This window comes from Fundulus heteroclitus, chromosome 14, assembly GCF_011125445.2.
Source record: "Fundulus heteroclitus isolate FHET01 chromosome 14, MU-UCD_Fhet_4.1, whole genome shotgun sequence".
Taxonomy (NCBI): Eukaryota; Metazoa; Chordata; class Actinopteri; order Cyprinodontiformes; family Fundulidae; genus Fundulus; species Fundulus heteroclitus.
The window spans coordinates 16,468,470-16,481,419 of record NC_046374.1 but is presented as its reverse complement, the minus strand read 5'-3'; positions in this window follow the sequence as shown (position 1 = coordinate 16,481,419).

Genomic DNA, 12,950 nt, shown 5'->3' with positions numbered 1-12,950 from the left:
TTACAGATCCATTGCATAATATCAGGGTCCTTGGCTCTGTGGCATGTCTTTTCTGTGATGTCTTAGAACGAAAATCGTTGACATACCTCTGATTGTTGTCGTGATCCTCCTTGGTCACATTTTGGAACGGAGCAAATCTGTTTTGTAATGGAATTCCAGCATTTCCAGCAGGTGTACTCCTATCATTTGTTTTGAGAACATCCCGTTGTTGTTTCATTTGTCTTGGGACATCTCTCTGTAGTCTCGGCCAGTTTTCTTTGTCTGGGTGCGGGGTTCGTTGATCCTTTGGTCTTGCACCCAGAGTGATCCAGGGATTCTCATTTTCCTCCGGGGACTGTTTGTTCGCTGAGTCGCTGGGCTGGTGGTCACCATTCAGAATCACAGGCAGGGTAGTTTCATTTCCATGCGTGGCGTTTACATCATAATTCACTTCGAGTCGACAGATTTTCAGTTCCATAACAGCTATCGTCTGTAAAAGCTTGTCAAAGTCCATTGTGGTGAAGGTAGGCATCCTTTGAATCGGGTGGTTCTTCTTCATATCCGCTTCATGTTGAATTCTTTCCATAAGAGCATTTTTCCTGAGAACTGCCTCCTCTGGGCTGTTGTAAAGAGGCATCTTGTGTGGATTAGCTGAAAACTAAAATAGTCCACACGGGGAAAAAATCAAAATCAAAAATAAATCACAGAAAATAAATAAAATAAAATAATTAAATCCAACTTTCTGTAATTTTGGTTAAGAGATAAAAAGGAGATAAAAAGGGAGCAAAATGCAAGCAAGCAGGGAGCAGAGAAAAGAGCGTCCGAGTAGGCAGAGAGGCGGAGTAGCACACCCACAAAGAGTGGGTGTGTGTGTGTCTTTATGATAGTGTGAAATTCCCACTGTGTGGGCCTCAAAATAAGATAAGTGACTGTGGAGCAGATTTCATTTGTTTGAGTTAAAAGTGTTCATTATGGAGCAAGAATCTGGCTAAGATATGGGTAAAAAACTAAGGGGAATTTGGAAATCATTGGGAACAAAGCTCAATGCATTAATGACATTTCTTGAAGTGCAGGAGAAGTTTGAACTGAGAAAAGCGATTTGAGGTATTGGCTGCAAGCTGATTGGGTGAGTTGCGTTGGAAAGCGCACGGCCGGCTGCATCTTAGTAAGTTTTGGAGAAAATTTTTATTTTTAAACTATAGCCTAAAAGTTAAAACGAGGTTAGAAGTTTGTAAAAGTTGTTGAAAATTTGGGAGAACATTAAACATCTGTTTGAGGCATTAAAAATTGGGATAAAACAAAAATAGGGTGGATACCTTCTGTGAGAGTATAATTTTAATTAGCGTTATCTATTGCAAAATAGCATTTTAAAATGCCTAATGAATGTATATACTTTCAGAAATAAAATATAATTTGCGATTTAAATAGTGATGAAAAGGTTTTCATTGTATGATAGCCCTAGTTATAATAGATAAATAAATAGATATAATTCGTCAGACTTAAATCTAGCAGATTAATAGAGAGCAGAAAATAGCTCCCTATCAGCTTTTGCTAATTTGCAGGCCTGGGAAAACACGAGTTAGCAAAACTAAAAAAAAAGTTACAAGTTAAGGTTAAAATGAAGCTTAATGGTGTGGGCAAAAGGATATTGCGGTTGATTTGACAGATTTAGTTAACCCTGCATTTAGTCATGAGTCAGTTTTGAAGTTATCTTCAAATGAAGCAGCTAAAATTGAGGAATCTATGACAAATGTTAATGGCTTGCATCATTTTATTATAGATACTGATATTACAGAACAGCAGAAATTAGTAGAAACGGGAAATATTACGGGATAATCACAAGACGGTCCCCAAATGATTCAGTATGTGTATCCACATTTTCAAAGTCCTACCAAAATGCAGATGCCCTTGTAATCTAATTAAGAACAGAGGAATTTTCTACTTGTTCACTTGGTGATATGCAACTTCTGGTGAATAAACTCCCCAGCATCGGTGCTGGGGGTCGATCATGGCTGGTTGAATTACAAACTTTAACCAAAGGCTTACAATATGGAAGTTAATTTGTGTCGCTGGGATTTGAATTAAAAATGCCATTGAAATTTAAATGTTGTATGTTTGTACTTACTCTTTCGGTGTTAGAATATATTCAGAAAACATTTTTAACCCCCAAAAAATTCATTGTCATTATATCTACATAGTTGAAATTTCATTTATTATTTTCACTGCAAGATAAAAATTACTATTTATTACTATTTCAAAGTGATTAAATTTTCAATACCTGTTTTTCAGTTTAACTTTTCAGTTTTAAAAAAAAAAATCTGCATATAAAAAAATTCAGCCTTTCAAAATTCAAACTCAATTTCAGCCTGCCGAGGTTCAACTGGCTCAAATTCACCGTCTTAAATTTAGCGTCTAAATTTGGTGTAAAAATGGAAGGGTTATGTCAGGTCATAGACATTACCAATGGATTGTGGTGTCCAACACCCAGCCAATCCCGTTATGTTTTCTTAGTCACGTGACGTGACGCTTGTGGCGCAGACTGAAGGAAAACCAGCATCACGGAGGCGGTCATGGAATCTAACGCTAACTCAACGGTGAGTTTATTACTTTCATTTTTCTGTAGTATTGCTTTTCTTTGTGCATTAATTTCAATGCATAGGGTGTGTCCCAATTCAAGAGGTCCAACCCAAGAAGGATTCGACCTTGTGGACCGCGTCTTTCACATTCCGCAAAAACCACAGAAGCCGGCTGTGAACCTTCTAGCCTTCGCCAGCTCCCCCTAGGCCGCCACTCTTACCTCAGCATAACTTATGTTGCCTAGCAACCATGACAGAGTGTACGACAGCTGTGAAGCTGAGTTGAACTCAGGTTTATGTTCAGTGATATTTATGTAAACTAAAAACCCCAAATAACATTAACTGACGACAAATTAAACTTTTATTAAATTAAACATACTAAACTTTTAGCAACTTAACCTCCAAAACCCTTTTTTTTTCTTGTAGAGCATGATAAAAGTAAATGCACCGAATATCAACATTAACATTATTTCCGTCTTTTTTATTTTTCCTAACTCGTGATTTTCTTTTGCCGTGATAAAGATGCACCAAACAACCATGCAGGTGTTTCCGCTGTTGCAGCCGCTGCCAAATTCTGGCAAGTGTGCACTGATGCAGCCCCTGAATAGAGACACACCCTTACCGCTTGATTTAAAACATGGATTTGGGAATCAGTTTCTGTTTTTTTGATAGTACTTTAATTTACATTCTTTCTAGTGTAGGGTACCAAATGTTCTACTTGGCAACACTATAAAAAACCTCCTTTTGGTTTGTCAATTGATTAAAAAGCTTACCATTTTGAAAATTAGAAATATGCTTGTAAGCACATTCTGTAATTTATTTTACATTAAAAATTTTACTGTAATTTCACAGAATTTTTAGCAATGACCATTCGATTTCAGGATTAAAATTCAATGTTTTACCGACAATTTAAAGGCATACTATGCAACATTTTTCAGTTAATTAATGTGTTCCATACCGTTTTGGATGATTAAATGAGTCATTTCAGGTCGAACAAAGGTTTTCTCGGCCGCCCTGGGGGTCTGTGGGGGAAATACCGTACTTGCAATTGCAAGAGCTCACGGCCCGCACACAGAGAAGTCTCGCTTTACTACGAGAACTCCATGTATTTTTGCCCTGCCATTCACTATATGCACGCGCGAAAGCAACAACAAAGAACCGCGTGTTAACGTCAAATAAACATGCAAGCATATCGAGTTTTATTATTATTATTATTTTATTTTATTATTATTATTTTTTTTTATGTTGGCGAGACGCTACCACGGCGGCCGCGGCGAGGCGGCTGCGGCTTTGCGAGGCGGTGGCGGTAGCGTCTCGCCAACATAAAAAAAATAAAAATAAATAAATAAATAATAAAAATAATAATAATAATATTAATAAAACTGGCGAGGCGGCCGCGGCCGCGGCTTGGAGAGGCGGCCACGGCGGCCGCCTCGCCAAGATAGCGCTGCGGGAAGCTTGATGTTCATACCTTCACTGTGTTAGTCATTGTTTGTACTGCCGTTTTTTCCACTTTTCGTTGCGTTCGCCTGTCTGCTAAGCTCAAACCACCGCGCCTGGCTTCACGGAGAAACCAGAACAGCTGAGCATCTTTACGACAGTGCACTTTTACTTTCGCCCTCTGGGGGGAGCCTCGCTGGAAAATCAACCCCGGTTGCATATTATACCTTTAATGACTTATTTCTTTTCTTTTTCTCTCTGTTCAAAGAACCTTTGCTGGGTCATATTTTTGATAGAATGCGTGATCGTTTGGAGCACATACTGGAGCGAATGCCATTGGATCTGGACTACCTAGATTTCATCTGCACTCAAGAACTTGTTTTTATATGCTTTGTCTTCTCAAGTAACTCTTCCTTCAAAAATTTTGGATGCCCTGGCTCATTTGCTCATTTCTGGATTTGTCAGGCAGTTTGAAATATGCAGTCAAAATAGTTTATTGATACATGTACTGTTTATCTGGATTGGCTGGGTATTGGACACCACAATCCATTGGTAATGTCTGTGACCTGACGTAACTAAATTTAAAGACGGTGAATTTGAGCCAGTTGAACCTCGGCAGGCTGAAATTATTGAGTTTGAATTTTGAAAGGCTGAATTTTTTTATATGCAGATTTTTTTTAAACTGAAAAGTTAAACTGAAAAACAGGTATTGAAAATTTAATCACTTTGAAATAGTAATGTGAATTTTTATCTTGCAGTGAAAATAATAAATGAAATTTTAACTATGTAGATATAATGACAATGAATTTTTTGGGGGTTAAAAATGTTTTCTGAATATATTCTAACACCGAAAGAGTAAGTACAAACAAACAACATTTAAATTTCAATAGCATTTTTAATTCAAATCCCAGCGACACAAATTAACTTCCATATTACAACTGGCTCTCTGTGATTTTAGAGCCATTTTAAGACTTTCTGTGTCTGCGTCTGTAACAGCTGTCATTGAAAATGTTGCTCAAACGTTCCATATGCCTGATGAAACTTTATTGTCTTCAGTAATTTCTTCTTTGGAAGTTGCAGTTACACAGCACTTTCCATTATCCACATCAGTAGAGCTTCCTGAATTCGCCTGGGACCTGCAACAGCGTCAAAAGATTACATAACTCAAGCTGCAGAGAAATGGATCAAACACACAGGTGTGGCTCTTACAACAAATTGCTTCAATCTGGGTGAATTATTTAGAGGGGCAGTTTTGGATGGGGTTCCTTCTTTAGTGTCCCTGCTTATGAAACAAAATTCTGATACGCCTGGGTGTTCGTATGCTCGCTGGGAAACCCGTTTGATAGACTATTTGCATGTGGCTCAAAGGGAGGACAGAAAGTCGAAGCGAGACTTAGACGACTTGCTACTTCAATTACTTAAATTACAGTTACTAGAAGCAAAGCGGAAAGTGAGCAAGAGAAAGCAGGAGATGGCACAAAGAGATGTCTCTGCGGGTGCATCACATGGTGCTCAAACACTGACGGCTTCATCACAGTCTAATTTCATTAAAGGAGTGGGGGGCGCCTCCTCCGCTTTTCTGTTCTTCATTTGATTCCAGATTTGTTGTTCCTGTGTATGGACGCGAATGACAGTGTAACGATCAGCGCAGACATTGGGGAAGGAGCAGAGGACCGAAAAGACGAGGTGGACATGTCAGAACTTTCGAACATCTACAGACATCTGCTACAACTGTGGTCACTCTGGGCATTGGGCGAGGGATTGCTTCGCATCAGCAAGTCGGCCTGGCATGACGTCCCAATACGACCTCACATCTAGAAGGACAGTACCCCAGCAAGGGGATAACACTCCCATGAACAATGTTTACGCACCCTGGGAAAGTGGCCAACGCTCATGAACAGCGCAGATCCCAAGCTGTCAAGGGAAGTGACTGTATGAACTTTCTGCACATATTGGAGCCACTTGATTCATCAGCATCTGAGTTGTGAAAAGGGGACTTTGTCACTTAGGTGCGTTGCAGAGACATTACAGCGATCTGCTACTACAACACTGGGGGAAGAAATGTAGAGTTCCACACATGGAAGCCTTGAATTTGAAGTCTTTACTCCAATCTCATGTTTGCCTGATCTGTTGCATGTCAATCCGAGTCCATCTCAGGAGCCACGGACTGGTATCAAACATCTTTAAGGTAAAACACAGACAGTTATTTCTAGCTATGTACTACTGAACGAATTTAATGGGATGTGATCTGGATGGCCTGTGTTCTCATATTTTTTCTTTCTCTCCACCTATTAACTTCCTAGGCAGATGGATCGGAGCTGGTTAATAATTTCTTAAGGCAGCCAATTGAGCGTATCCCAGTGCACAGGTTTGCGGTTTTGACAATATATTCATGTTTATTCACTTCATGTTATGTACACAATTAAACAGCGGACAGTGTACAACTATGAGCAGGAGATTCACTGGGTGGAACTGTCTCTCTGGTTAACAACTGTATGCCATAAATTTCCAGAATGGGAGTTATTATCAGCTTTGGACTTCCTGGGGCCATTTGTACGACGTGGGGCCTCTTTCTGGTATGCACAGCGGTGCTCTGGGTGAGACATCTTGTTTTAAACCAAAATATTATTCCTTACCAGACACACTTTTTAGGTTAAACAATCTTTTCGGTTATTCCTTATCAGCTCACAAGTATTGAGAATTTTCTATTGTACATATAACCGTTGCCAGCTATGTTAAACCAGCATTTCACCAGGATTTGCTATATTACGGGGTGTTTTATTCAGGTTACAAACAATGTTTTATATGTCTTTTGCCGAGATACACCACCCTGTCTCAGTATGTAACTAATTTGGAACATCCAGCATTCTCACAAACTCGACTTGTTGTGTGCAACTGAGGCCATCAGTCTGCAGTCATCATTTAATTTGGGTACATTGATCTTACACAACCTTTGAAGGACCTCTGCAGATACATGGTATGATGAAATTGAATTATATTTTGATTTGGATTCAGGATACAGGGAAGTGGTTTTCCTACTTCAACAAAGACAAGTGTTTGCAGTTAAATTGTCTCCACTTGATGACCATATACTGTTCTCGGTTGCTGTTTTTGTAACAAAATAATTTTTGTTCCAAGGAGGGAAAGTAGGGTAAAATACAAAAACCTACACAAAATGGAAAGGGGATACCGTTAATTAACCTGGATGAAGGTTTTTTTGCAGACCCAACGGGAGGTATGTGACTGTGTTGTAAATTAGATAACAAATTAGATAACGGTTGTTTAAAAAAAAAAAAACGAAAGAACTCTCCCATGGCTCTCTAAATGTTTGTTCAGTCGACTCCTAAGAAACAGGCCGGGACCATAAATTAGATTTAATGGGCGAAGTGTCAGACAGAACGTATCTGCTAGACAAAGACTCCATAAGGCCGGTTAGCTCAGCCCCCTCGGGGTTCCTGGAAGGGTTAAACAGATAGGTTTTGGAAACAGGCCAACAGGTTTAGCAGTACAATAAGTGAATGTTAAATAAAATTTAAAAACTACATAAACTAGAAAAAACTGCATAAAAGAGAAAAACAGAGGGTAACTTAATGCATATCTAAGCTAGTTCTATCACAGGCCCTGTTTAAGTAAGTAGTTCAAACTCATTGGTGTGTCAGTGTTCGTAACAACTTGATAGAACAATAGGTGAACAAAATGGGGGTTTGCTTTTTCTGTAGGATTAAAAATAGGAATTTTTTCGCAGCACACAGAGTGGACATCTGAAATTGGAATAGAGGTTACAGAAATGTTTTTTCTAGTGGTGCAGTCTATGGTAATTTTTTAATCCAAAAAAGCATGCTGACATTCTTACAGGATAAATGTAATTTGATTTCAAAACTGCATTAACAAATTTTTGATTACACAGACACGCGATCCCCACCAGAGGTCGAAAGTATTTGTGTGCTTGCGTGCATTCTCTTGCAGGACAATCAGAGGCCCATGGAAGGAGAGGACAGAGAAACTGTGATAAAATGTCTCATTAACCATTACATTTCTGAAATAGGTTTCCCATAGGATGAAGATGGAACAATGGAAGGTGGTAAGGATTAATGGGGATTCTAAAAACAATTGGCTAAAATCTGTGCACAGTCTAAATTGAAAATGGGGTAAAAAGCTTTGAAGTTTGTTTCTTGTGGGAGTGTTCAGTTAATTTCATTACAGGATACAATTCCATATGACTGAAAGAAGTTTTTCGGGGCCGAAGTCAGCCTCCTGAATTACAGGTAGCACACGACATTTGATATCTAAAAGATTGTCCTGTAAGTTTCAGGTTGTATTGGAGACATAAAATTAGGAGAGTCCAGGAATGGGAGGGGGAGTCCACCGACCCCCGACCTCGAATGAGTGCGTGCTAAGGTCATTGACAGGCAGATGTGGTGGGCCAAGGATCATGGCCCCATCAGATATTGGAGCCAAGTGTGTACCAGCCACCAGAGGCTTCAAGGAAAGATCACCGGAGCAACTGAAGTGCCGAATTGCCACTCACGGATGAGGCTGTTGGATTTTTATTTTGTTTTTATTTTTTATTTGTAATAAAACATTAACATACAGCTGTGTGGAGATCGCGTTTGGGACAAATTACTTTGTAAACCATCATCTTTAAGGGCGAGGAGAAGACATCTCTGGAACGCAAGACATCATGACAACAATTGAATGCATTGTGTAAAAAACAGAGAATTTCGTAATCACTGTATTTGTCTTATAAGTTACATATTCCTAAGATGTTAAATGCTAGTATTGTTAGAATCTTGGTTTTGCATTGCATGATAATTTGGTCTTTATTCTGTGGTTTGATCTGAGTGTAGTGCTTTCACAGGTTATATTAATTTCTAAAAAGACATCTTGCTAATCTACGTTAGGACTCCTAGAGTCATATTTAGCTCATTTAACAGTTTCTTGGTAGTTGCAAAGTTATCTTAGCCTTGCACCTCCCTAATAAAGGTGCTTACTTTTCTTAATTCTAGTATGCTTAAGATTTATATAGGTTTAGTAGCTTATTAGCCTATACTTGGGTTATTTTACATTTAAGGGGTGAATTTGAACTTAATTTGATTTCATAAGTCACCAACAGAGGGGACAGTGGGTTACATTATTGCATCTTACCATTTACACTTTGTTTAAGGGTTTCAAGACATGGACTTAGTTTAGCCTAGCTATTAGTTTGATCTGTTAGGATCAAAATAGAGGGAGTTGTTGAGAATAAAAAAATATATCTTAATTGGGGTTACTGAGGAAAGCAGAGTGGTGTCTGTCTCACCCTGCTTCTGCGTAAGATAAACATGGAGGTTTATGGCCCGAGGAGGGGGATGAAATCCTCTTGATTTGGTAATGTAAACTCTGTCTCCATATTTAATTTCTATGAATTAAATATGCATATTACAATGTTTTACCTCTGATCAATGCTTTTCTCATTTATTGTCAAATCTTAAACCGGGGGGAAAATGGGCCTTTATTAGTGAAGCAGAATTAGGCCAATAATTCTATTACAACAGTCATCAGCATTCTCAGTGGCTTTGCAGCAATCCCTCATACTGTTCATGCATGAAGCAGCAGTGGAGAGGAAAACTCCCCTTTAACAGGAAGTAAAACCTCTAGTAGAACCAGGCTCAGTACGAACGGTCATCTGCCTTGACCGACTGGAGGTTAGAGAAGACAGAGCAGAGACACAAAAAGCACAGAAGCACACATTGATCTAGGAATCCTTTCTATGTATTATGGTAATAGCAGATGATCTGCCTCCCCTGGGTGATGTCACAGCTAACACAGGAGAAGAGCCTCATAACTAAAAGATCTCCCCCCATTCTACTTTTAGAGATTCTAGGAACCACCAATCTGGAGCAGTAGCAGCAGTGGCTACATTACGCCCCCGTTCACGGGCGCTAGTACTTCTGTGTTTACGCTGCAATGTCGCCAACAACCCCACCCATTTTAACAAGACAAAAACACCAAAATAATCCGTAGTGAACAATGTTTTTTTTAAACCTATCAGGCGGGTCTTCCTCTCTGCTGAGACGCGGCCTGTGTCCGACGTCGCTTTGTGCTGTTGTACAAACATGTGAACAACATCCATTCATCCATCCATTTTCTGACCGCTTAATCCCTCATGGCGTCGCGGGCGTTGCTGGAGCCTTTTTCCCGATATGAAATAATTGTAGCCATCAAGTGGTTTCAAGGGTTTTCATGCTCTCTCGTCTGTACTGTATGGAGCCGAGAGTGCGTCGGTTTATGCAAATTTTGAGCAAAACCAATTGAATCTAGGATAGTTTTAAAGGCTACACTAAGGTTATCACATTCAGTGTCAAAATGGATATTAAAATCACCCACTATAATAACCTTGTCAGTATTTAACACCAAATCAGATAAGAAATCTGACAACTGATCAAAAAACTGAGTGTAAGGGCCTGGTGGACGATACAAAACAACAAACAGAAGAGGTTTTATTGCTTTGCAGTTTGGATGAGGGAAACTGAGGGTTAAATGTTCAAAAGAACTGTAATTATGAATTGGCCTGGGACTTATTAATAAATCAGACTGAAAGATAGTTGCCACTCCACCTCCTCTTCCCACAGATCTGGGAAAGTGGTATTTTGAATAACTTGGGGGAGTTGACTCATTTATACTAACGTAGTCCTCTTGTAGCCAGGTTTCTGTGAGACAAAACAAATCAATCTGATTATCAGAAATCAATTCATTAACTAACAAAGTCTTTGAAGGGAGAGACCTTATATTTAATAGACCACATTTAATTATTTTATTTCTTGGTTCAAAGTGATCCATATGGATTTGTATTAGAATTTTATGATTTGTTCCTTTTAGATCAGTTTTTGATCTGTTAAGTTTTGGCTGTGGGAAAGACACCATCTCAATAGGATAATGGGTGGGTAACAGTACAGAAGCTGCAGAGAGATGTGTTAAACTACGGCTCTGCTTCCTGGTCTGGACCCTGGGTTGTCAGCATTTAGGAGAACTAATAAATCCGGCCAGATTCCTAGAAAGAAGAGATGCACCATCCAAAGTGGGATGAATGCTGTCTCTCCTGATCAAATCAGGTTTTCCCCAGAAAGTTCGCCAGTTATCAATATAGCCCACGTCGTTTTCTGGACACCACCTAGACAACCAGCGGTTGAATGATGACATACGGCTAAGCATGTCATCACTGGTCAAATCAGGCAGGGGACCAGAGAAAATTACAGAGTCCGACATTGTTTTAGCAAACTCACACACCGAAGCCACACCAACTTTGGTGACCTATGATCGGCGTGACCGGGTGTCATTACCGCCAGCGTGAATAACAATTTTGCGGTATTTACGCTTATCCTTAGCCAGTAGTTTTAGGTAGGATTCTATGTCGCCTGTTCTGGCCCCTGGTAGGCATTTAACTATGGTCCCTGGTTTCTTTAGTGCCACATTTCTCACTATTGAGCTGCCAATAATTAAGGTTGGCTCCTCAGCGGGTGCGTCGCTGAGTGGTGAAAATCTATTAGAAACGCACTGGTGATCACTGGGGCTGGGCTCTAGAGCTATGATTCCTACAAACCGAATCAGCTGGTTTTTCAATAGCATGGAGCCGGGTCTCCAATTCTGACACCCTTGCCTCCAAAGCTACAAAAACACTACATTTATTACATGTACCATTATCACTAAAGGAGGCAGAGGAATAACTGAACATCTGACACAGAGAGCAGCAGATAGGAGACTTAGTCAGAGATGGAGAAGCCATTATGAGGCTAAAGCTAGGCTAGTGCCCTGTTATCACGCCAAAGAACAAACCGTGTGAAACACGAGGAGTTCCCAAACGTGATGAGCAGCCACAGAAAATGTTTTAAAAGTGCTTATGTTTTGAAACAGATGTTACAGCAAAGGGGTTTAAAGATAAAAAGCGAGAGAGCCTTGAGCAAAAAACCGTCGTTCACACAGCAACAACAGGAAGTGACACAATACGCCTTAATGTAGATGTTAATATCAAGTTTTTAAGAACTAAAACAGCTGAAACTGAAAACATTCCAACTATGTTTTATTTTGTACACCTTAATATAGGGATACAAATTATTTACACACAAAATACAAAATGAGATACACAGCTGATGACAGTTTTCTATGTTATTAAAGATGTCATGATAAGGTTTATTTCTCAGCTGTGGACATCACTGGTGGCTGAGGCTGACAGCATGGTTTGTGAAAAAATGCTTTCCAGCGTTTAGGTGTGTGCGGGCTGATAAATTAATGCAAAGCTGGATGGGCTTAGCTGGCTGTTTCCCTGGGCGTTGACTTTTCCCATCAGTACGTAGTTCTGACCTGAATGAGAGAAGAAAACAAGAACAAATGTACAAAAGTGACAAAATCCTGGTCCTGTTCACATTTAAGTGCTAATGAGTTAAATCAAGGACGAATTATGTGAAAACTTGATGCCTCATAACACATCCAACCATCCATTTTCCAACACTGTTGGGGTCGTGAGGGGTGCTGGTGCCTATCTTCAGCATTCAACGGGCGAGAGGCGGGGTACACCCTGGACAGGTCGCCAGTCAATCGCAGGGTAACACATAGACAAACAAGACAAACAATCATTCATGCACACACTCACTTCTAAGAACAATTTTAGAGAGGCCAATTAACCTAACAGTCATGTTTTTGGACTGTGGGAGGAAGCCGGAGTACCCGGAGAGAACCCATGCATACACAGAGAGAACATGTGTAGTGGTGGCCGAGGGGGAGTGTTGGCCTAGTGGTTAGAGCAGTGTGCTTGCACTCAGAGAAGGGTGCAAGTACCCGGTTCGATCCCAACTGCCTCCACCCTGGGTCCCTGAGCAAGATGCTTAACCCCCAATTGCTCCCCAGGTGCCACAGAGTGGCAGCCCACTGCTCCCCAAGGGGATGGGTTAAGATGCAGAAGTGAATTTCTCCATTGTGAGA